Source organism: Asterias rubens, unplaced genomic scaffold (genome assembly GCF_902459465.1).
Source record: "Asterias rubens unplaced genomic scaffold, eAstRub1.3, whole genome shotgun sequence".
NCBI classification, from domain to species: Eukaryota; Metazoa; Echinodermata; class Asteroidea; order Forcipulatida; family Asteriidae; genus Asterias; species Asterias rubens.
Genome location: NW_022985755.1, coordinates 1 through 24,752, shown reverse-complemented (window position 1 = coordinate 24,752; position 24,752 = coordinate 1). Strand labels below are relative to the sequence as shown.

At 36.1% G+C, this 24,752-nt stretch overlaps 2 long non-coding RNA genes across 2 annotated transcripts; one reads left to right on the top strand and one right to left on the bottom strand.

Moving 5' to 3' along the window:
• Nucleotides 1-7,114: 7,114 nt before the first annotated feature.
• LOC117306641 lies at nt 7,115-11,882 on the bottom strand. The gene is made up of 4 exons (XR_004520960.1): nt 11,803-11,882; nt 10,887-11,013; nt 9,873-10,036; nt 7,115-8,894 (listed from the first exon to the last, which is right to left on the bottom strand). It is a non-coding gene; the product is annotated as an uncharacterized LOC117306641 (long non-coding RNA).
• A 555-nt stretch (nt 11,883-12,437) lies between these two features.
• Nucleotides 12,438-17,234, top strand: LOC117306640. The gene is made up of 3 exons (XR_004520959.1): nt 12,438-12,561; nt 14,960-15,125; nt 15,789-17,234. It is a non-coding gene; the product is annotated as an uncharacterized LOC117306640 (long non-coding RNA).
• Nucleotides 17,235-24,752: the final 7,518 nt, after the last annotated feature.

The following is a 24,752-nucleotide window of genomic DNA, read 5'->3' as shown; positions in this document are numbered from 1 at the left end:
GAAATGTTAATGTTTTTAATTCTTATTGCTCAATTTCAATTTTGAGAAAGGTGTTTTTGTTTTGCTCTCAGACACATTTTGTTTTTAGTTTGAGGAATTAAGAAGAAATCTCACTCCGGTTTCTTTTCCAAGAGATAATACTTCCAAGAAACGCATTTTATTTTCAGGGTGTTCAGTTTGAGGCAGATTGAAACATGAAAAGTATATTATTATTTGGCTGTGACCAAACATTTTATTGGGATTGTATTTTGATAAACATTTGTTTTGCCTTGAGACTAACTTTTTTCAGTTTGAGGAAAAACAAAGAAATCTCACTTGGTTTAAGTTTAAAGTGGGACTCGAACCAGCTGCCTCTAGATTAGCATCCTGGCACTCTACTCTACCAACTGAGTGATCTGGCCAATGTTGGCAGTTATAAGCAAACAATTCTGCTTAGCAACATTTTTTGGCTGAGCAAGAAATAACCAGGTTACCAGCCACAGCAATGGTAACTGTATGGTTTACTGGCTGGTAACATCTTTTTAATGAGCCAAATTTGTTTGCAAGTTTTTGTGCTTACAGGCTTTATGAAATCGAACCTTTACTTACCTCTTAACTTAGTCCCTGGACTGCTTTGACTGTTGATTTTACTATTACTTTTAAAAGTTATTGCAAAAATATTTTTTTAAATTGCTCAGGCTGTGAGAACTCTTCCCTACCATCTATCACAGAAACTCAGACACAAGTGTGGCATGAACAGTAAAGAGGTAATGTTTCCCCCTTTATTTAGTTAGTTAAATGCACATGGACAAAGTGTATTTCAAAGCCTGACCAAAATGTTGAATTTGAGTTTAATTTTGAAAAGTTTTGCCTTGAGACTACAATTTTTTCTTTTTTGAGGAATTAAAAAGAGACTACAATTGGTTTATGTTTCAAGGGATAATACTTTTGAGAAACGTAATTTCTTTCAGGCAATTTCAGTTTGAAAACAAGTGAAAATAAATGATTATTTGCCTGAGATTGGAATGTTGAGAAACTATTACTATTTTCTTAGTGTGGGGAATAAAATAGAAAATCTCACTCGATTTAAATTTCAAAGAATGTTTTTGAGAAACACAAGGTATTGGTATTTTCAAAAATACATAAATGATTTGGCTTTGACCTAAATGTTGAAAAAGATGTTCTTTTGTGTTGTTGGTTTGAGACTACAACTTTTTTCAGTGTGAGGAATAACAAAGAAATCTCACCTGGTTTAAGTTTCAAACTTTATTTTTGATGCGTGGGTTGAACATAGAAAAATTTACTAAATGGAACTTGAACCAACTGCCTATGGGTTAACATCCTGGCACTCTACTCTACCAACTGAGTTATCTGGCCAATGTTGGCAGTTGTTAGCAAAACATTTTGCTTAGCAAACTTCTAGGCTTAGCAAGAAATGACCAGGCTATCAGCCACAGCAATGGTAATTGTATAGTTTACTGGCTGGTAACAAGTTTTTGTGCTTACAGGCTTAATTAAATTGGGCCATGATCCGTGCTTACCTCTTACCTTAGTCCCTGGACTGCTTTGACTGTTGAATTTACTATTCCTTTAAAAGATATTGCAAATAATATTTTTCATTTTTCTTAAAGGCTGTGATCACTTCCCTACCAGTCAACCAGCACCTCTCCAACATGGATGCTTAGTTTCATCTCTGAGTTGTGACATGGAGGCTGGGAGAACTGCCTACCAGTCAAACAGTACCTCTCCAACATGGATGCTTAGTTTCATCTCTGAGTTGTGACATGGAGGCTGGGAGAACTGCCTACCAGTCAAACAGTACCTCTCCAACATGGATGCTTAGTTTCATCTCTGAGGTGTGGCATGGAGGCTGGGAGAACTGCCTACCAGTCAACCAACACCTATCCAACAAGGATGCTTAGCTTCACAGAAACTCAGACCCTTGTGTGCAGCTACATGAACAATAAAGAGGTAATGTTTCCCTTTTTATTTAGTTTATTGTACATTGACTTAGTGTATTTCAAAGCCCGAACAAAATGTTGAACCTAATGCTAAGTCCACCAGATTAATTTATCTCTTTTCAATTCTTTGGCTTAATTTCAATTTTGAGAAGCATATTGTTTTTTTGCTTTCAGACATCACTTTTTTTAGTTTGAGGAATTAAAGGGAAGGTACACATTTGGTTATTACTCAAAACAAATTTTAACTCAAAAACTGACTTGGTAATGAGCATTTGAGAGCAGTTGAAAAATTGTGGAAAACGACTCCCTCTAAAGTAATGTAGTCTTTGAGAAAGAGGTAATTTCTCACTAAAATAATAAAAGACTTCTAGCTACAAGTCTTTTATTCCTATCACCAAGTGAGAAGACTAGTCTTTGGCAAAATTACCAAATGTGTACCTTCCCTTTAAGAAGAAATCTCACTTCAGTGTATATTTAAAAAAAATATATATATATACTTCTGAGAAACGCATTTTTTTGAGGGTATATTCATTTTGGTGCAAATTAAAAAAAAAAAAAAATCGCCATGACCAATATTTTATTGGGATTAAATATTGAGAAACATCTTTTTGTTTTGCTTCAACACTTCACCTTTTTTCTGTTTGAGGAAACATCTTACTTCAGTGTACAAAATTTCAGGACGGTTTTCAGTCTGATGTCAAGTGAAAAATTAGATGAATTTTGGCCGTGCCTATCCGGACCAAACATTTCATTGGGGTTGAATGTTGAGAAGAAACTAATTTTGCCTTGAGACTAGGCCTATAGTTTTTCTTTAGTTTGAGGAAATAAAAGAAATCTCAATTGGTTTAAATTTCAAGCTATAATACTTTTGAGAAACAGATTCTTTCAGGAAATTTTCCTTTTGATGGCAAGTGAAAACAGATGACTATTTTGATTATTTGGCATTGATTTGAATGTTGAGAAACTTTTTTTTTTTAGACTACCACATTTATTAAGTATGAGGAATAAAAAAGGAAATCTCACTTGGTTTAAATTTTGTTAGCACATATTTTTATTTTTATTTTGCTTTGAGACATCACTTTTTTTAGTTTGAGGAATTCAGAAGAAATCTCACTTCGGTTTATATTTCAAAAGAAGATACATATGAGAAACGCAACTTTTTTCAGGGTGTGTTCAATTTCGTGCAAATTGAAAAAATGAGATTATTTCGCCATGACCAAACATTTTATTGGGATTATACGTTGAGAAACATGTTTTAGTTTTGCTTTGAGACTGCTTTTATCAGTTTGAGGAATAAAAAAATAAAACTCAGTTTACAAAATTTCAGGACAGTTTTAAGTTCGATGCCAAGTGATCCAATAAATATTTGGCCTTGCCTGTCCATAACATTTCATTGAGATTGAAAGTCGAAAGAAAACAATTTTGCCTTGAGACTAATTTTTTTTTTTTTTTGAGGAATGAAAAAACTCAATTGGTATAAATTTTAAGCTATAATACTTTTGAGTAACGGATGCTTCCAGGAAAATTTCCGTTTTTGATGGAAAGTAAAAACATATGTGGCGTGTCATGGCCGAGCGGTTAAGAGCACCGGATTCAAGCTCTGCTGTTTAAACAGCAGAGTTTGGGTTCGAATCCCGGTCGTGACACTTGCTACATAAAATTGCTACATAGTACTTTCTGCTCTACCGGCCAGTCTTCGGACTGATGATACCAAACCTACATCTGTATGGACTGTAAAAGGGGTAACCCTGTTTCAGCCTAGAACTAGGTGGCAAAAATAATTATAGTCCACACCTTAGGGTGCCCTTCAGGCCTTGTGTGTCTGGTGACTTGCATAAAAAATAAAAAAAATAAAAATTAATTGTCTTTGATTTAAATGTTGAGTTTTTTTGTTGACTACCACATTTTTTTTAGTCTGAGGAAAAAAAAGGAAATCTCACTTGGTTTAAATTTCAAATAATATTTTTGAGAAACACAAATTATTGCAAGAGGTATTTTCAGTTTGATACAAAGTGACAATAGATTATTTGGCTGTGACCTGAAAGATGTTGTTTTTTGCTTTGAGACTAAAACCTTTTTCTCAGTGTGAGGAATAACAAATTAATCTCACTTGGTTTAAGTTTCAAAATATATTTTTGATGCGGGGGTTGAACAAAGCAAAATTTACTAACAGGGCTCGAACCAACTGCCTCCGAATAAAAAACCTGGCCCTCAACCAACTGAGCTATTTTGCCCTACATATTTGCGATCTCCCTATTTGGGCAATACCTTTTTTGTGTGGTTTATTGTTTTTTAGAAACAAATTTTATTTCATGTATTCTTTCAGTTTGACTCCAAGTCAATTATGATTATTTGGCCCCCCCCCCCTCTCACCATTTTCTTGGAATTGAATGTTGTTTTGATATTATTATTTCTTTTTTTGTTTGCAGATCTCATGTGGATCTATGGAACCTGAGTGCGTGGATCTTTGGAACCCGAGTGCAGAATGGAATTCAGAGAAGTTGAGAGACAAATGAACCTGGATCGGAAGACTATTAAAGTAACGTCTGATTCCTAAATGGACAGTAACGTCTGATTCCTACATGTGCAGCAGCGGCTGTTTCCCACATGAACAATAGTCTGATTTCCTACTTGGACAGCCACATCTGATTCATGCACCCACAGCGACATCTGATTCCTACATGGACATCCACTTCAGACTCCTACAAAGACAGCAACATCTGATTCCTACATGGACATCCACTTCAGATTCCTGCATAGACAATTTCGATCACTGTACAACATCTGATTTGTGTGGATTGTGTAGTAAAGAGAATCTTTTAGTCAAAGAAAAGAGACTTTGGTTGTCCCTCAAGAATAATAACCACAAATTTCTGATCTAGGAATTTTGTGTGGAAGACCAGACAGACACCCCCCAGCTTATTAAAGGTCCAAAACATGTCCTCAAGTTTGTGATGGATAATAATGTGTTTTTTCACAACATGATTTGTAATCTTTCAACGGCAAAGTATTCCTTTGGTTTTTTTTAACCAAGTATTTTTATTTTTACTTTATATACAAAGTTATACAATAAATTAACTGTGAAAATTTCAATTAAAAGATGGTCACTTTTTTTAAATGTCCCTGGAAATCCCAAGCGAATGTGTCATAATATGCAGGACTAAAAAAATCCCTAATAAAATACACAATCTCGGAAGCATTGCTGCAGTAACGCGTCTCAGATTCAAATTTTGGGGAAAAAAACTGAAACACAATGTTTCTCAAAATGCTGCTTTCTACAAAATTTACAAAAGTTGCTAATTAAAAGGAAAGGTACATGTTTGGTAATTGTCAAAGACCAGTCTTCTCACTTGGTGTATCCCATCATAACCATAAAATAACAAGCCTGTGAAAATTTGGGCTCAATTGGTCATCGAAGTTGCGAGAAAATGATGAAAGAAAAAACACCCTTGTTGAACGAATGTGTGTGCTTCAGGTAAGAACACAAGACTTCGAGCTAGAAGTCTTCTATTATTTGAGTGAGAAATTACCTCTTTCTCAAAATCTGCGCTACTTCAGAGTGAGCCGTTTCTCACAATGTTTTACACTATCAACGGTTCTCCATTACTCATTACCAAGTAAGGTTTTATGATAATGTTTGAGTAATTACCAAACGTGTTCCCTTTTAAAGGCAGTGACACTATTGGTAATTACTCAAAATAATTATTAGAATAAAACCTTAATTGGTAACAAGTAATGGGGACAGGTTGATAGTATAAAACATTGTGAGAAACGGCTCCCTCTGAAGTGCCATAGTTTTCGAGAAAGAAGTAATTTTCCACGAATTTTATTTTGAGACCTCAGATTTAGAACTTGAGGTCTCGAAATCAACCATCTAAACGCACACAACTTCGTGTTACAAGGGTGATTTTTTTTTCATTATTATCTCGCAAGTTTGATGACCGATTGAGCTCAAGTTTTAAATGATAATGTTCAAACTTAAGAATTATATATTTATTCAGAATCCCTACTACACTAGGTTAACATTTTTCCACATCAGAGTGTTAGTAGTTAATTGATGTAAATAATTCACTGGTAAAAAGCTGATTATAGATATTCTAGATTTAATTAAGAACGAACCATAAACGTAAACTTATGTTATAGCATTGAGACTTCATTGTAATTCTGCGCTATATTAAAAATGTTCATTATTATTACCGTAATAAATAAAAATGATATACTATTAATCTAAACCTGTTTTTGTCTGATTGTCATTATTTTGTTGCAAAACCTGTATTTATTTGTTTAAAAAGATTTATTTGACTTCATAAAACGTAACAAAAATGTGCAAACCGTTTAATCCCTGTATTCTTATTTATAAAATAAAACAATTAAAATTAAAAATTAATTAAATTTTGTATTAAAATAAAACAGACAAACAAGTTTATGTTTCCTTGTGGCCGTGTAGACTTTGACGGGTAGTCTTGATTCAAGAATGTTATCCTTGAGAGAGCGCCCTCTTGTGGCAATATTAATTACTTACGGGAATATAATTACATATTAATTAATATTGCCACAAGAGGGCGCTCTCTCGACGACTGATCCAAAGACTGATCGCTACTGTGTAGTATACGCGTATATACAGTGTGTATGTCAAACTTCGTTCTAATGTTTACCACCTCGAAAATTTTTTTCTCCAACCCGGAAGACGCCATAGCCTAGCGGATAAGGAGACGGCTTCGAAGACATCTTGGAGACATCTGTGCGGGTTCGAGCCCCGGCCAGGACACCACCACCATGGAGACACGCTCACCAGAGGAACGCCCACGGACCCCGGACCACGACGAGGAGGCAACATGGCGGAGATACACCAGGGGGAGGCGTGGACCCGGAGAGAGAGAGAGAGGGGGGAGTGGTGGACCGGACAGGAGGGGAAGTGGATACGAAATTTTTTTTTTAATTAAATTTTATTTAATTTTAATTAAAAAAAAAAAAAAAAATCAAAATTAACGGTGAATGGTTTTCTTAAAATCGTCTGAAACGTACGCTCGTTAATTTTTTTTTTTTTCCATAAAGGAAAATCCAAAATTGTAAAAACTTGCAAAAATCACCACTAATTTTTCGTTTTTTTAATTTCAATTTCTTAAAATCGCCTGAAACGCATGCTCGTTAATTTTTTTTGAAATCGAATTTTGTTGGGGGAAAAAAACTTGAAAATCACTGAAAATTACCAAAATTGAGAGTAAAAACATTTAAAACACCCTTAAAACAGTGCGTGATACACTCCAGGGTACCCCTGTTGACATTCTACATGTAATAGACATTCTGGTGAAAAACAAACTTACAGGAAAGTGTCGTTTTAATAAATAAATGCTTACAACTATAAATTGGCACTTAGCGTAAGTTGTAGGTGCTTTCTTTTTATAACAATTTAAATGCACAGAACACACGTTCGCGACTTCTAACCTTCAAACTTCTTATTTTAGGTATTATAAAGTAACTGTGCTCAGCTTAACTGTGAATTACGAAGCTGGCATATTAAAACCTGTTGTTTAAAAGGGGCCTTTACACACATAACCTTGATAACTTATCAGCTAAGTGTATACATATAGTAGAAATCAAAACAAGTGTGTGAAGAAATTAGTCTGGCACCTACATTAAGAATACGTGTTGTATAAACACTAAGAGACTTGGAACCAGACTTCAAAAGATGATGCAAAAATTGTATGGAAGCTTAGAAGGGCCATCTGCATTGCCATGGTTCCATGTTAAATACATCAGAAAAGCATTAAAAAAATGTATAACTATTAATTTTGGGGTCCTCATGGATTTGCGAAATCTAGTTTTCAAGATAAAATGGTAAAAAGATACGGTACTGTACTTTCAAAAGTAAGCATTAAACTTTATGGAAATGCAGATGTTCACTCCAAGTTTCCATATATTTGGATTCCGTTAAAACCAAAGGCCCTGCTCGGTTCGTACAATGTTTTGCAGATAAATATAATCACGTGTGAGATAAATACATCACATTTACCACATATAAATATCAAACTAAGTATTTAAAACATATTTCAAACTTGTTAGCCTATATGTTGCATGATTGTTCACTACACTGCTTTGGTATTCAGTAAAAAATGTTAGTCGTAGCTAGTAGCCTTTTGATTTCTGCATTTCTTTACCCATTCTTCAGACCTAATGCTTCATTCTTGTAAGGGCAAGGCAGCTTTTTCTTCAGGCCTGATGCTTCATTCCTGTAAAGGCAATGCAGCTTTTTCTCAGTAAAATGCCAGAGTCTGAGGGAAATTTGAATTAGTACCAGAACATTTCAATGGGCACCAAGGCAATGACCAAAGCCGTGTGCATGGAGGCAATTGCTGCGTAACTTGTCTCTGCAAAGTATCAGGCCTGATGATTCAATGGAGCTACAAAATGTACACAACAATATTCAGCAAAGTTTTCACTTCATAACAAAAACAGCCACATAGGGCTGTACGTGTAAAGATCTGTTTACGTAGTACACTGTGCTTTGAATTAAATTCATAGCTTTTGAAATAAATAACAACTTTGTTTCAGTTGTAAACAGAAAAGACTGATGTCCGAGTGGTTTTATAAGAGTCCATGTAAACAGACCTTTTTACAATAAATAAACCTCTCTATGTGCTGTCCATGTATGAGTGTATAAGACAACAAAGATCTGTTTACGAAATAAAGGACTTTCAATTTTTTACGCTACAGCTTTGTAAGTTGTCTAAGAGTCCATGTAAACAGATCTTTTTACAATAGGTAAAATTCACTACTTGAGACGTACCTTAATATCCACTATATGGTTTTCCGTGAATAAATAACAAACTGAACTGAGGAAGCTTGAGACGCTGAGAAGATGACGTATTGGAGTTCATGATGATGCTGCATCTAATGGGCTCTTCTCTGAAAGATGATACATCTTTTGCATCAAGGCTTATCATCTTGAGTGTTCTAAAAGCAAGCATTACAAGGAAAACATTAGTGCACGAATCATTCATAATGGACCAAGAAATGTCTTCTGGAAAACAGATCACATGTTTGGGTTAATATGGTTTGTAGAAGGGTCAACAAGTGGCGTACATTACATATGAAGTAAAAGTAGCGAAGAGGTAATAATATTGGGGAGGGGTCTGGGATAGCAGACAAGATGGGTTGATACAAATTTGAAGTAAAATATTGGGGGTTGGTCCTGAATGGCAGACAAGAGGGGTGCATGTCTTGGGTTGGTACAGATTTGAAGTAAAGGGGGTAAAATGTTGGGGGTTGGTCCTGAATGGCAGACAAGAGGGGTACATGTCTTGGGTTGATACAGATTTGAAGTAAAAGGGTTGAAATGTTGGGGGTTGGTCCTGAATGTTAGACAAGGGGGGTGCATGTCTTGGGTTGATACAGATTTGAAGTAAAAGGGTTGAAATGTTGGGGGTTGGTCCTGAATGGCAGACAAGAGGGGTGCATGTCTTGGGTTGATACAGATTTTAAGCAAAGGGGTAAATGTTGGGGGTTGGTCCTAAATGACAGACAAGGAGGTATATTATGGGTTGATACAAACTTGAAATAGAAGGGGTTAATATTGTTTGGGTGTTGTCCAATGGTCATGAATGACAGACAAGAGGTGTTTGATTTTGGATGATTATAGATTTGAAGTAGAAGAGGTCAAATGTTGAGGGTGGGTCCTAAATGACAGACAAGTGGGGTGCATATTGGATTGGGAACACTATTGGGAATGCTGGTCCATAACAGAAAGACCAACAAGTGGGTTGTGTTAGACTTTGGGATTGAAACAAAGCCAGGCAAATGTTTTGGGAGGGTGTGGCAGGACAGTGGGGTGATTGGACTGAAGGAAAAGGGTTAAACGGTTTTGGCAGGTCCATAACGGCTAACAAGTTTGGTGCATACTTTGGATTGAAAAATAAAAAATCAATGAAGTACCTTCTCATCATGGTTTTGAATCAACAAACAATTTGAACTGGAGTAGCTTGATGAGGCAGTGAGAAGATGATGTGAATTCATGATGATGCTGCATCTCAAGGGCTCTCGTCAATTAAAGCTGGCACATCTCTTGTACCAAGGCTTGCCAACCTTTTTAGAGTGTTCTAGAAAACAGAAATAAAACACAACAATGAATTAAGTACAAATGAAACAGTGGGTAAACTGCTTACCGGTTCTTATTCTATGGTAAAGCAATTACGATTGGTGTACATTTTGAAGATGGGGTAATAATATTGGGGTGGATCTGTGACTGACGGATATTCTGCTAAATTTTACAGCAAAAAACTTATAGTAAACAAAAATTGCCTTCTTTTCAACGTAGCTCTATGAACTTGGGTCCAGATTGTGAGTGGATCAATGTTGGCATAAAGGAGGGAGGCATGTTTGAGAGTGGTGGTTCCAGTTAGCATAAAAGAACGGTGAATTTTTTGCATCGGGTTGGTTGTAGATGGTTTCTCTTAGAGGCGAACCCTAGCCTGTGAGTGTGCCAAGAAAGGAGGATATGCATCATTTGGGAAGGCACTTTCCAGAGAGGATGGATGCATTTGAGAATTGGCTGGGTCCCCATTGTGGGCGGGTCTCAAAGTGAGCAGAAAAGAGGATGCATATTTGGGATTGATGTAGGTTGTATAATAGGTCAGCATTGGGGGCGTATCTAAGTATGCAGAGAGGAGGGAGTAGATATAAGGCCTGGGGTGGGACAACATTAGCAGAAAAGAGGGATGCACTTTTAGAGTCTCTGATAATTAGCAGATTATCAGGAGATGGTTTTTGCTGCAGGTACAGCACAGATGAATAGCTCAGGGAGGCCCAATGGGTCAATCAATACTCAGGGAGGCCCAATGGGTCAATCAATTAGCTGAGGCTGTGATAGGAAGAGGAGAGCAGGAAGACAATAAAACGCTTGGCAGTAAATTTATGAACAACTTAAACAACAACTTGTTTTGAACTCACCATCCTATTTCAGGAGGTAGGGTGCGGTCCAAACTGATGATTCTTCATCCATGTGTATCCTTGAATGTAATGGTGAAAGAAGATTAATTCCACAGTTGAGTTCAATACCAGAACCAAAAACTCACATCTAGAAACACAGAAAGAATAGAATAAAATAAGCAACTGAAACCTATACAAAATTCATCTGGGGGTACAAGCTATAAGTATGAGGTTTTTGTACGAGTTGGTGTGTGTACTTGGTGCATTTTTGTACGAGTTGATTTGTTTTATTTAACGAGAGGTTTATCTGTTTGGTACCGTCAATGTTTAGTAAGATATTCAAAACAATCCATCGAGCTCACTGACTGAGACTTCCCTTCTTATGCTTACTCAAATGCACCCCTGCACCGCTCATGGACAAGTAGTCCCTCAGCTTTACGTCCTGTCTTATAAGTTATGGACCCTACCGAGTATACAAGTAGAAGTAGAAGTAGAAGCTTCTTGGCCAGGATGGAATCCAAAGGCAGTTGCAACAGTCCCCACCCCGACCCCAACCCCAAATGAGAGGTTTCAAAACAGTGCCCAAATTAATTTAATTATGGTTGACTAACTACAGCCCCCTGCAACGTAGTCTTTGTCATTTCGTTTGCCTCCTCCCCAATAGGAGATGTCTGGTTACGCCACTGATAGAATGGCAGTAATGAGCATTTTGATGCAAACAACGCACGTTATTCATCATTGATCATGTAATGTTGATTGTGACTTGTGTTGTGCACTGCAGACTAGACAGACGACAGGAGTTGTCTGAAAGTTTCCACTTGTCGCCAAATTAAAACGACCAGAAAATCGTCCTTTTTAAACAATAATATGTTCAAATAACATCAGATTATGTGGTATGCTATGTACACTCAATTCTGGATAAAAAACTTGCACTTACATGAAATGTTTTGTGGTAAAAACATCTGATTTTGAAGACGTTGTGTGTGACGACGTGAGCAGACGACATTTTGCATGTTGAGATGGAGTATACTCAATGCGCATGTGCACCTCTGTTGTAAAAAAAAAAACAAAAAACATGAAAGGGCGACCTCTTTCTTCTTTCGCATTATTCCTGTCACTGAAGAAGGACCACCCCCCCCCCCCCCGCCCCCAATCCACCATTCGACTGAAAAATCAATCACATCAATGTTTTTATAAAGAAGGTTTGTGGGAGATCGAATAATAAAGATCGGGAATTGGGGGAAATATGGTGTGACATCTCACTTTTACCAAAATAAAAATTCCCACCCTCTATAATAATTAAAGCTTTCTAAAATTTCTTTCTGGCAGTCTGCGGGCAAAATTCAAATCCCCAAGAACTTATTGATCTCCATAAATGTCCAAAAAGCTTATAATAAGGATATACTTTCTTAATTTGCTGACAATCTAGAAAAATATACAATTCTATGTTTATTAATTCGGTCAAATCATTTTCCATAGGGTTACCCTGAGCCCCGCCGACACAGTGTCAAACAAAAATCGTTATGGAGTGCGCCCTCCCTAGTAAAATTTTAGATAGTGTCAACAATAATCAATATGGCGTTGGAAACACACGTGGATATGTCACTTAAAACAACAGACAAAATGTATGTTAAGACCAAGATTTCCCATCAAATATACGGTTGTCAAACCCGGAGTATCAACCCATACCCTCAAGGTAAGTTGTTAGAACAACTGCAAGAATTATACTTGTTTTTACAATGTTTGTTTATCAAAATCTGCTAAACTGAAGTCACGTCACACACACCACCACCACTGACCATCACTGACTCAGTCACCGATGAGTAAGTGGTGTCATTGTCAGCGTCTGAATCCGAACGTTATCGCTAGAGTAGAGCGAGTCGAGGGGTTATGTTACCATTATCAAACGCTTAGAAGACGAAAAGATGTTGTTCAATCGCTACAGATAGAAACATGCGTAGACTATACACAATTAAATGAACTTCAAGTTCACTTGCTGTCACTAGTGTCAGTGTCACTGACACTCACTACCACTTTGTGACAATGTATGTAATTACTGAAGAATATAACATACAGAAGTGGATTTTGCTGAGTACCAGCCAAGATGTACGTGAAGTGTTCTATATAATAGGGTGTTTCAGGTACTAAAATTTTGGCCCTCATTTATGAGTCAAATAATTATGTAACAATAGGAAATGCTCCCCACCCACTTAACAGCCAACAGGACCAACCTCCAATATTTTGCGGCCTTTTTCACTTCAAATAAAAAAATTTAAAGACCAAAATGCACCCCACTTTTCCACAGTCAGGACCGCCCCCAACATTTTACTCTCTCTCTTCACTTCAAATCTGATGAGTAAATCACACTTGTTGCCCCCCCCAAAAAAAAAAAAAATAAAAAATAAATAAATAAATAAATAAATAAATAAATTAATAAATAAATAAATAAATAAATAAATAAATAAATAAATATTAAATTTCAGTACACTCAAATTACTTCAAATCTGTGTAACTCCTATTGCAATCTACTGTTTGATCGGTCAACCTTTTAATTTAAATCTGTATGATATCAAACCCAAACACCAACCCACTTTTTTTGCCAGTCAGGACCAATTAACCCCGACATTTCACCTTTTTTACTAATTTAAAATGCACCCTACTTCCTTGTCAGTCAGGACCAACCCCCAAAATGTTACCTCTTTTAATAACTTTGATCCCAAAATGCACCCCACTTCTTCACCAATAAGGACCAACCCCCAACAATACATTTTACCTCTTTTACTTAATAATCCCAAAATGCACCCTACTGTTTTCAAGTCAGGACCAACCCCAAACATTGTACCCCTTTTACTTCAATCCAAAAATGCACCCCACTTTTTGCTAGCCAGGACCGACCCCAACATTTTACCCCTTTTTACTTTATTCCCAAAGCACCCCACTTTTTTCCAGTCAGGACCACCCCCAATATTTCACCCTTTTTACTTCAATCCCAAAATGCACCCCACTTTTTTCCAGTCAGGACCACCCCCAATATTTCACCCTTTTTACTTCAATCCCATAAACACCCCACTTTTCTGCCATTTAGGACCCACCCCCAACATTTTTTCCCTTTTACTTCAAATAAATCAATGCCAAATGCACCCCACTTTTCTGCCAATTTAGACCCTTCACACAAATTTTAACCCCTTCTTCCATTCAGAATTTGCCCCCAGGAATTACCTATTTTCACTTCAAATATAAATAAATCCCAAATGTACCCCCACTGCTGCCATTCCAGAGTCTTTCTCGAAGGCTAAAGGTTATTTTAAATCTGTATCAATCCCAATTGACCCCGTTTTTCTGCTATTCTAGACCCGCCCCAAACATTTTACTCCTTTTACTTTAACTTTAAATCAATCCATAATGCGTCCCTCTTTTCTGCCATTCTAGACCCACCCACAAATGTTTATCCCTTCTATTTCACTATCTGTACCATAATATGCACCCCACTTTTCCCACCCTCAACATTTTACCTCTTTTACTTCAAATACAAATCAATCCCAATTGCACCCCACTTGTCTGCCATTAGACCTGCCCACAGATGTGTACCCTCTTTTTCTTCAAATAGGTATCATATGCAACCCACTTTTCTGGCTCAGGACCTAACTACCCTTTCTTCACCTCAAATCTCTCCCCAAAATGGACCCACTTGTCTCTCTTTTTGGGACTTGCTCCCAACCAACAATGTGTCTCCAAACATCACCCACACCCTTGCCATTCTTAACCCCCCCCCCCCCCCCCCCCCCCCGCCTCACCCAACCCCCTATCTTCATATACTTGATACCAAGAACAAACCTTTAAATACTAACTATATGCATCTAGGGATTTGCCTCATGATTTCATCAATGGGGAAAGGGGGAGGGATTGGGAGTGGGCAAAGTTTCTATGGGGGGGGGGGACCACCCAGATTCCTCTCCTCACGGCTATTGACCTTTAAACATGTGGGGGTTTATGTTCTTGATTAAAATGTAAATCATGCAATTATTTGTTAATATGTTAAATTTGCATCGGGATAAAGAATATCAATTATTTGTTCTTTTATTTTCTGTTTCTAGAACACTCCTAAGGTGATAAAGAGCCTTGATATGAAAGATGCATCAGCTTGACTGAAGAGACCCCATGAGATGCGGCATCCATGAATTCAAGTACATCATCTCCTCACTGCATGCCTCAAGCTACATCAGTTCAACTTTGCTAGTTATTCAACACTTGGATATTAAGGTGCAATGATGAAATTTTTCAATAACAAATCAGCTTTACTGCCAATCTGGACCCATCAAAACATTTTTTGACCTATTGTGCTTCAAATCTGCATCAAAGCCAAATATGAACAATATCCGTTTGCAAACCCTATTCTACAATCCCGGCCATATCTCGTTGGGCCCCCCTGCCCCCTTTCAATGTTGGTTCTGATTGCACGGTCTTCTACGTTACAGTCAACATTGAACGGGGGACGGGGGAGTGAATGATTGTCAGTGGAAAGTGTACAGGGAATGGTTTAATGTAACAATATAGGAATGGGTGGCCCAAGCATTTTGGCTGGGATTGTAGGCCTGCCCCCAATACTATTGCTCCTTGTACTTCTATCAATGACAGATTTACACACAACTTGTCTGTTAATCTAGACCCATCTCCATTACTATTACCCTTTCGACTTCAATATGTATCAAAGCAAAAGATGAACAAAACTTGTCTGCTGTTCTTGACCAGTCCCCAATATGATCACCCCTTGGGATGTTCAACACTTTTCGACCAATCTGTATCCACCACCAATCAACAGCTTCTTCTACAAACTGAATTACAATATGCATACAATATGCAACTGTTTTCCTCTTGACATATATTCCATGCATTAATTTTGTCCTTTGAATGTTTTGTTTATAGAACACTCAAGATGATGACAAGCCTTGGTATGAAAGATGCGCCAGCTCGACTGACCAGAGCATGTGAGATGCTGCCTCATCATAATTTCAAATACGTCATCTTCTCAGCGTCTCAAGCTAATTCAGTTCAACTTTGTGTTTCATTCAATTCTAAGATGTTAAGGTACGTCTCTCGTAGTGAGTTTTATTTAATGTACAAAGATCTGTTTACATGGACTCTTATAAAACCACTCGGACAATCAGTCTTTACTGTTTACAACTGAAACAAAGTTGTTATTTATTTGAAAAGCTATTAGTTTAATTCAAAGCAAACTTCGTAAACAGATCTTTACCATGTACAGCCCTATGTGGCTGTTTTTGTTATGAAGTAAAAACTTTGCTGAATATTGTTGTGTACATTTTGTAGCTCCGTTGAATCATCAGGCCTGATACTTTGCGGAGACAAATTACGCAGCAATTGCCTCCATGCACACGGCTTTGGTCATTGCATTGGTGCCCATTGAAATGCTGTGGTACTAATTCAAATTTCCCTCAGACTCTGGCATTTTACTGAGAAAAAGCTGCATTGCCCTTACGAGAATGAAGCATCAGGCCTGAAGAATGCAGAAAAGCAAGGGCTACTAGCTACGACTAACATTTTGTACTGAATACCAAAGCAGTGTAGTGAACAATCATGCAACATATAGGCTAACATGTACAGTTTTAAAACATAACTTTACACAGATGTCAGAGTTTGAAACATGTTTTAAATACTTAGTTTGATATTTATATGTGGTAAATGTGATGTATTTGTATCACGCGTGATTATATTTATCTGCAAAACATTGTATGAACCGAGCAGGGCCTTCGGTTTTAAGGGAATTCAAATATATGGAAACTTGGAGTGAACATCTGCATTTCCATAAAGTTTTATTCTTAGTAGTGAAAGTACAGTACTGTACCTTTTTACCATTTTATCTTGAAAAACTAGATTTTGCAAATCCATGAGAACCCCAAAATAAATAGTTATAGTATTTGTTTAATGATTTTCTGATCTATATAACATGGAAAGTTGGCAATGCAGATGGTCCTTGTAAGCTTCCATACAATTTTTGCTCCATCTTTTGAAGTCTGGTTCCAAGTCTTTTAGTGGTAATGCAACACTAGTTCTTAATGTAGGTGCCAGACTTATTTCTTCACACACTTGTTTGATTTCTCCTATACATGTATTATGTGTATACACTTAGCTGTAAGTTATCAAGGTTATGTGTGTAACTTAGAGTAATTTTAAGCAATATTTATTAAACGACACTTTCCTGTAAGTTTGTTTGTCACCATAATGTCTATTACATGTAGAATGTCAACAGGGATACCCTGGAGTGTATCACGCACTGTTTTAAGGGTGTTTAAAATGTTTTTACTCTCAATTTTGGTAATTTTCAGTGATTTTCAAGTTTTTTTTCCCAAAAAAAATTTGATTTTAAAAAAAATTAACGAGCATGCGTTTCAGGCGATTTTAAGAAAATGAAATTAAAAAAACGAAAAATTAGTGGTGATTTTTGCAAGTTTTTACAATTTTGGATTTTCCTTTATGGAAAAAAACAAAAATTAACGAGCGTACGTTTCAGACGATTTAAAGAAAACCATTCACCGTTAATTTTGATTTTTTTTTTTTTTTTTTTTATTAAAATTAAATAAAATTTAATTTAAAAAAAAATCTCGTCTCCACTTCCCCTCCTGTCCGGTCCACCGCTCCCCCCTCTCTCTCTCTCCGGGTCCACGCCTCCCCCTGGTGTATCTCCGCCATGTTGCCTCCTTGTCGTGGTCCAGGGTCCGTGGGCGTTCCTCTGGTGAGCGTGTCTCCATGATGGTGGTGTCCAGGCCGGGGCTCGAACCCGCACAGATGTCTCCAAGATGTCTTCGAAGCCGTCTCCCTATCCGCTAGGCTATGGCGTCTTCCGGGTTGGAGAAAAAAATTTTCGAGGTGGTAAACATTAGAACGAAGTTTGACGTACACACTGCATATACGCGTATACTACACAGTAGCGATCAGTCTCTGTATCAGTCGTCGAGAGAGCGCCCTCTTGTGGCGATATTAATTAATATGTGATTATATTGCCGTAAGTAATTAATATTGCCACAAGAGGGCGCTCTCTCAAGGATAAAATTCTTGAATCAAGACTACACGTCAAAGCCTACTCGGCCACAAGGAAACATAAACTTGTTTGTCTTTTTTATTTTAATATAAAATTTAGTTTAAAAAAAATTTAATCAAGTGTGAATACGCTAAGACTGCGTTTCGTTTTATGAAGTCGAATAAATCTTTTTAAACAAATAAATACAGGTTTGACAAATAAATAATGACAGTCTGACAAAAACAGGTTGAGATTAATATTGTACCATTTTTATTTATTTCGATAATAATAATAAACAACTTTAATATAGCAATAATTTCAATGAAGTCTCAATGCTATAACACAAATTAACGTTAATCGTTCATTCTTAATTAAATCAAGAATATCTATAATCAGCTTTTTTTACCAGTAAATTATTGACATCAAATAATTACTAACACTCCGACATGGAAATAATTGTGGCAACATTAATGACATGGATCATTAATAAGTAGGCCTACACTGAAACTAAATTTAGAATCTTTAAAAAAAAACTAAATATATTACTTCAAAGATCAGGATTTGATAAACATGATTAAAGAAACTTTTAAGCGAATCCTTCAACTGTGTACTGTCTGCCCTTAACAAAAATCCTGAATGACGAAAGTTTGTGATGATCGTTCTCGATGTGTAACCATTATCCTCACATATCAGATGTTCCTGTCCATGTATGAATCAGATGTTGCTGTCCATGTAAGAATAAAAACATTGCTGTCCATGTAGTAATTTAGTAATGTTGCTGTCCATGTAGGAATCAGATGTTGCTGTCCATGTAGGAATCAGATGTTGCTGTCCATGAATGTAGGAATCAGATGTCCCTTTTATATTCTTTCACTCCAGGCAGTTTTGTCGATCATTTTGACTCCCCAAATCCACATGAGATCTGCAATAATAAAAAAGAAAATAATATAACAATGTCACATCATTCAATCCCATGTTTGAGGCACTACCAACAACTTTTCTAATTTGGCATCAAATGACCTGAAAGAAAAAAATGTGTCTCTCATAAAATTTAAACCTAAGAAAGAACTTTGGTAAAAATTCTTACAAATTTAAGCGCCGTTATGAGATCTACTCCAGATACCAAAAACCTGAAGAAAAAAATTGTGTTTCTCACATACAATTATGTCCACAAATTTAAATCAAAGAGAGAACTTTTAAACAAAATATTCAAAACATCTGAAGGTCTAATGTTTGTTTTTCGTAAAAAAAAAAGTAAATAATTTAATTTAAGAGAAAATTTAAAACACTTCAGACCTTTTGTGGAAGCGGGACAAACAATTATTTGGCATCAATGACCCGACAACAATTTATACAAACAGATAAACCAACCAAATTGTTGATTTTAAACATGTATTGAAATACAGATCACAATATACTATCATAGTCACAGCATGGAGCAATAAACTATGTTCCATGGTCACAGCCAACTTTACTTGGCATCAAAATGGCATTAAAAATTATGTTTCTCCAAATTATGGAAATGTTTAACCAAGGAGGGAAGTTTTTATCTATTTTTTATTTTTGATCAATTTATTGCAAAAAATAATATTTAAATAAAAAGCTTGAGTCGTGTCAACTTAACAATAGTTGAAAATGTCAGAAAAACTAATACTATTTGAACACCATCTTTTGTTTAATTTTCCCAGAAAAAAAAATATACAAATAACAACACAACACATGTGGGAACTCCTTTCTTTAAACACTGTCACTGACAGTGTCAGCTGTTAGGTTCATGGTTAGTTGGAATCTTTGGTTGACATAAAGGACCAATAATGTGGAAAATCTACTGGAAAGTTTAAGCAGAGCCAACTCAGTTGAACTGTTCAGTCAATTATATAATATGTACATGTATCCGTATGTATGTATCTGTATCTTGATCTATCTGTACGTTCCCTACAACGCACAATCACCCATCACAGGCAAGGGGGGTTGCCCCCGTACAATGGTCACGTACAACCGGTCAGGTGTACGGCGATCATGCGGTAAGAGTCGTGTTCTCGTTAAAATCAAAACAATAACATGCACACATAAAAGTATCAGGAAATGCGTGTTTCTCAATATATCACTCTAAAACATACCTTGATAGGTCCGGTCAGCCTCTGATGAACAGCCACATTAACATGAATCCAATGGACGGTCTTGAAGGAGACATTTTGCCTGAGTTTTTAGATGACAAAATAACAACATGATCAACGTCAAAAATTCCCTCGTTGCTATCAGCCTTAAACTGGGCTACAGAGGGCGCACTCCGTAAACAAAGTAAGAAGGGCTAGGGTGCTAGGCACAGTCATAGGGCTGAAGCTGCTAAGCACACACATTAATTTGCTTAGCATATAACTTCTTCCTTGATAAAACAAATTTCCACGTGATTTTCAGGATAAGCAATTAACAGCTGAATACCAGTAACAAGAAATATGAAACAAAATAATGGAAAATAATTGGTTGGTTTTAGGACAGTGTTTTTATCAAGGAAGAAGTTTCACGCTAAGAACATTCAATTTTGTACTTCTTTTGCAGCTTCTTAAAATTGGGCCCAGGTGGCAAAAGAGTCACTTATAGGCCCTTTTCGAAACCATGGCTTTAGCTTTGGATCCGACTTCAGGCTCTGTCTTCTCATTTATCCCTGAGCGCGTATGCAAAGCACGAGCAACTGGGGGTGGGGCAAGCTAGCCATCAGTGCCGAATCTTTAGCCGAAGAAGCCATGGGTTCGAAAAGGGCCCAAGTCCATTTTTTTCAGACTTAGGTACACTTCTTTTTTTTTTACTAGTATTTCTGCTAAACATTTTTGCTGAGCATGGTTTTAATATCCTTCTTAAGCAACCCTTGAAATTTAGCATGATTATTCACCTGAGACCAAGAAAGGTCCAATACCAAGAACATTGGTAGATACAAGTGCAATTATTCAAGATAATTAGAGATCTCGAGAATGATGCGCAAAAAGGCGACATCTGGGTGAAAAATAAATCAAACAACAAGTGAAGTGTATATTATTATCCTCTCCTTTGAACCTAAAGGTTTATTTCAGAATGCGTTTAGCCCGCGCCCGGCCGAAGCAACTTGTGTCTTTCCATGTGTTCATGCCAACCCCAGGGTCCAATATAAAGCTGCTGAGCAGGAAATTTTGCTTAACAACATTTTCGCTAAGTAAAAAAGATACCAGTCATAAATTTATACATGTGGAATGCTATTTTGGATGGTAACCCCACTCTGGTAATCATAATAATTATATAGTGCTAAAAGTTACTTTTTTGTGCTGTTAAAGGCACTGTACACGGTTGGTTAAGCCGGAAAAAAAACGAGGAGGAAGAGGGGCTTTTTATTTCAAGATGGCCGCCATTTTTTGTTAAAATGTCAATATCCATTGTTTTTTTCTACTGCTAAAATACACAAAACATAAAGGAAACGATTTAGTCGAGGCATTCAGACAAGACATTCAAATTGTTTTTGCTGAGATCATTTAAAATAATCCTATTTAAAAAAAAAGGGGGGGGGGGAAGTAAAATAAAAATAAAATAAAAAAGGAGGCGGCCTGTAAAGAGGAAGCGGGCGGGGACGCTAATATGTTTCTGTTTTACTTGGCCTTATGTCAAAGAACAGTGTTCCCACTTTGTGTATCCCAATTTATTATGCATAAAATAACAAATCTGTGAAAAGTTGGGTTCAATTGGTCATCGAAGTTGCAAGAAAAAGATGAAAGAAAAAAAACACGAATTTTTGTGCTTTTAGAGATAGGAATTTAAGTGAGAGATTACGTCTTTATCAAAACCTACATTACTTCAGAGGGAGTCGTTTCCCATGTAATACTATCAACAGTTCTCCAATGCTCGTTCCCAAGTCAGTTTTAAAAGGCAGTGGACACTATTGGTAATTACTCAAAATATTATCGGCATAAAACCTTACTTGGTGACGAGTAATGGGGAGAGGTTGACGGTATAAATAATTGTGAGAAGGCTCCCACTGAAGTGCCATAGTTTAGAGAAAGACGTATTTTCCACGAATTTAATTTCGAGACCTCTGATTTAGAACTCGAAATCAATCATCTAAACGCACACAACTTCGTCTGACAAGGGTGTTTTTTCTTTCATTATTATGTCGCAAGTTCGATGACCGATTGAGCTAAAATTTTCACAGGTTAGTTATATTAAATGCTTATGTTGAGATACACCAACTGTGAAGGCTAGTCTTTGACAATTACCAAGTGTCCACCGCCTTTAAATTAATATTTGTTTTGAGTAACTACCAAACGTGTACCTTCCCTTTAAGCTCTATGAAAGTGGGCCCAGGCTACAAGAAACTAATTAGCATAACAAAGCTCTCTTCATACTGACAATAGTCATTGAACAGATTTATTCTTATTTGTTTATTTATTATCTGACAGGACATCAATAATACTAATTTGAATCCAGAGGCACTTTTTAATAGAAAGACAACCTTTTATTTAAAAAGCTTTCTCCATGTAAAACACAAAGATAAATAAAATAAACAATCTATCTATTTGAATCTAAAACTTTAATGAAATTTTGAGCCCCTTCCCCCCCCCCCCCCACCAAAAAAAGATATGTGAAACTTTGCTTGGCTTCAATGTCTGAACCAAGGGTAACTTAAAGAATAACAAGATTGGTTGAGTAGGGACTCTAATCTATCTCAAACTTGTTATTCTCAAACCAATACTTCTCCAACAAAGATTAAATACTCTGCTTTTCTGAACGGTATTTCACGAAATTTATGTAAGGTATGATAGCCAGCTTACATAATAGAAGTATCAGAATATCTTTAACATATAAATTCGAAAGAATATAAGACTTTCTAAAACAAAAATGTAGTCTACTCTTTTATTCATATTTTTCGTTTAATTATTATGCAATGTATAAGTTAACTTGCAGCATATAGCTGATTTATTACAATAGTCCTCATATTATTATGTACACCAATTAATTTTACATAGTTTTAACGCACAAAGAACAGCTCGTTCAATCATCTGCCTCCTTTTGGCCTCAGGGATGGCTCTTCTTGAGAGTGTTACGTCTTATTCAATGGGGTCTATAGACCTTTCTATTGTTGATCAAAGTGCGCCAGTTGGCGCTGGCATGGCCAGCTATTAACATGTAACCACACAATCAATCGTGTTTAAATTCAATACTCAATCAATAAAATGAATACTTTTGTAACATTGTTACAAACGATGACTATCTGCTTTTGCTATGAATTTATGGCTTTCCATAGTTTTTCAAGCTTGTTCGGCAAATAATTGTGCTTTGGACATCGCAATAAAAAGTTCATAGGTCAATACTGAGTATGCCACTTGGGTCAGAGTAAGTCTCCATGACTACGGTAATGATCCAACTTGAATACCAGTTCCGCGATCTGTCCCTCAACACCCTAAGAAAAAAAACAGAGAAGACAGCACTGAGTTTATTTACTAAAAAACTGAAAACCCAATCACTATTGCAGGCCTACTACCCACATAATACAAACTAATGTCCCGCCTAAACGAGGTCCCATTTTTATAAAACCCTCTTTTGGCCAAGTGTTTGAATAAAACAAAATTGCACCACTGGGGGGGGGGGGGGGGGGGCAAACCATCAGGTCAAATTCTCAAAAAAATTTTTTTTTTTAACAAAAAATTTGACATTAATAAGTTAATTTTTTACAATCACGGGCTCTAAAAAATCATCTTTGTCCGATATTCAGAGCTGAAAAAATACAAGGTCAAGAGTTCAAGGACCTGTTGTGTTACTCAAAAGCCTCATGACCCAAAACGATAAATTCGAGTTTCCTATAGGACCAAACTAATTGTGAGCAAATTTAAAGAAATTCTGTGGCATTGACCCCAAATTGCACCGTATTTGCCTGATGAAAAGTTATCTGCCCAGGGACACATAATATTACAAACCAAATCAGTAAGTTAGTTACAAACCTGTAGAGAAAACGAAAACCAGTAAGTTATTTACAAACCTGTAGAGAAGACAAAAATCAATAAGTTATTTATGAATCTGTAGAGAAAACAAAAAGGAATTAGTTATTTACAAACCTGTAGAGAAGAAAAAAATCAATAAGTTATTTACAAACCTGTAGAGAAGACAAAAATCAATAAGTTATTTACAAACCTGTAGAGAAAATAAAAAATAATAAGTTAATTACAAACCTGTAGAGAAAACAAAATTAATTAGTTATTTACAAACCTGTAGAGAAAACAAAATCAATAAGTTATTTACAAACCTATAGAGAAAACAAAAATTAATAAGTTATTTACAAACCTGTAGAGAAAACAAAAATCAAAAAGTTATTTACAAACCTGTAGAGAAAACAAAAATTAATAAGCTAGTTACAAACCTGTAGAGAAAACGAAAATCAGTAAGTTAATTACAAACCTGTAGAGAAGACAAAAATCAATAAGTTATTTACAAACCTGTAGAGAAAACAAAAAATAAAAAGTTGATTACAAACCTGTAGAGAAAGAAAAATAATAGTTATTACAAACCTGTAGAGAAAATAAAAATAAAAGTTATTTACAAACCTGTAGACAAAACGAAAATTAGTAGTTATTACAAACCTGTAGAGAAAATCAATAAGTGTTAAAACTGTAGAGAAGACAAAATCAATAAGTTAATTACAAACCTGTAGAGAAAAAAAAAATAAGTTAATTACAAACCTGTAAGAAATAAAATCATAAGTTATTACAAACCTGTAGAGAAACAAAAGTTAATAAGTTATTACAAACCTATAGAGAAAACAAAAATTACTTAGTTATTTACAAACCTGTAGACAAAATAAAAAGTAATAAGTTATTTACAAACCTGTAGAGAAA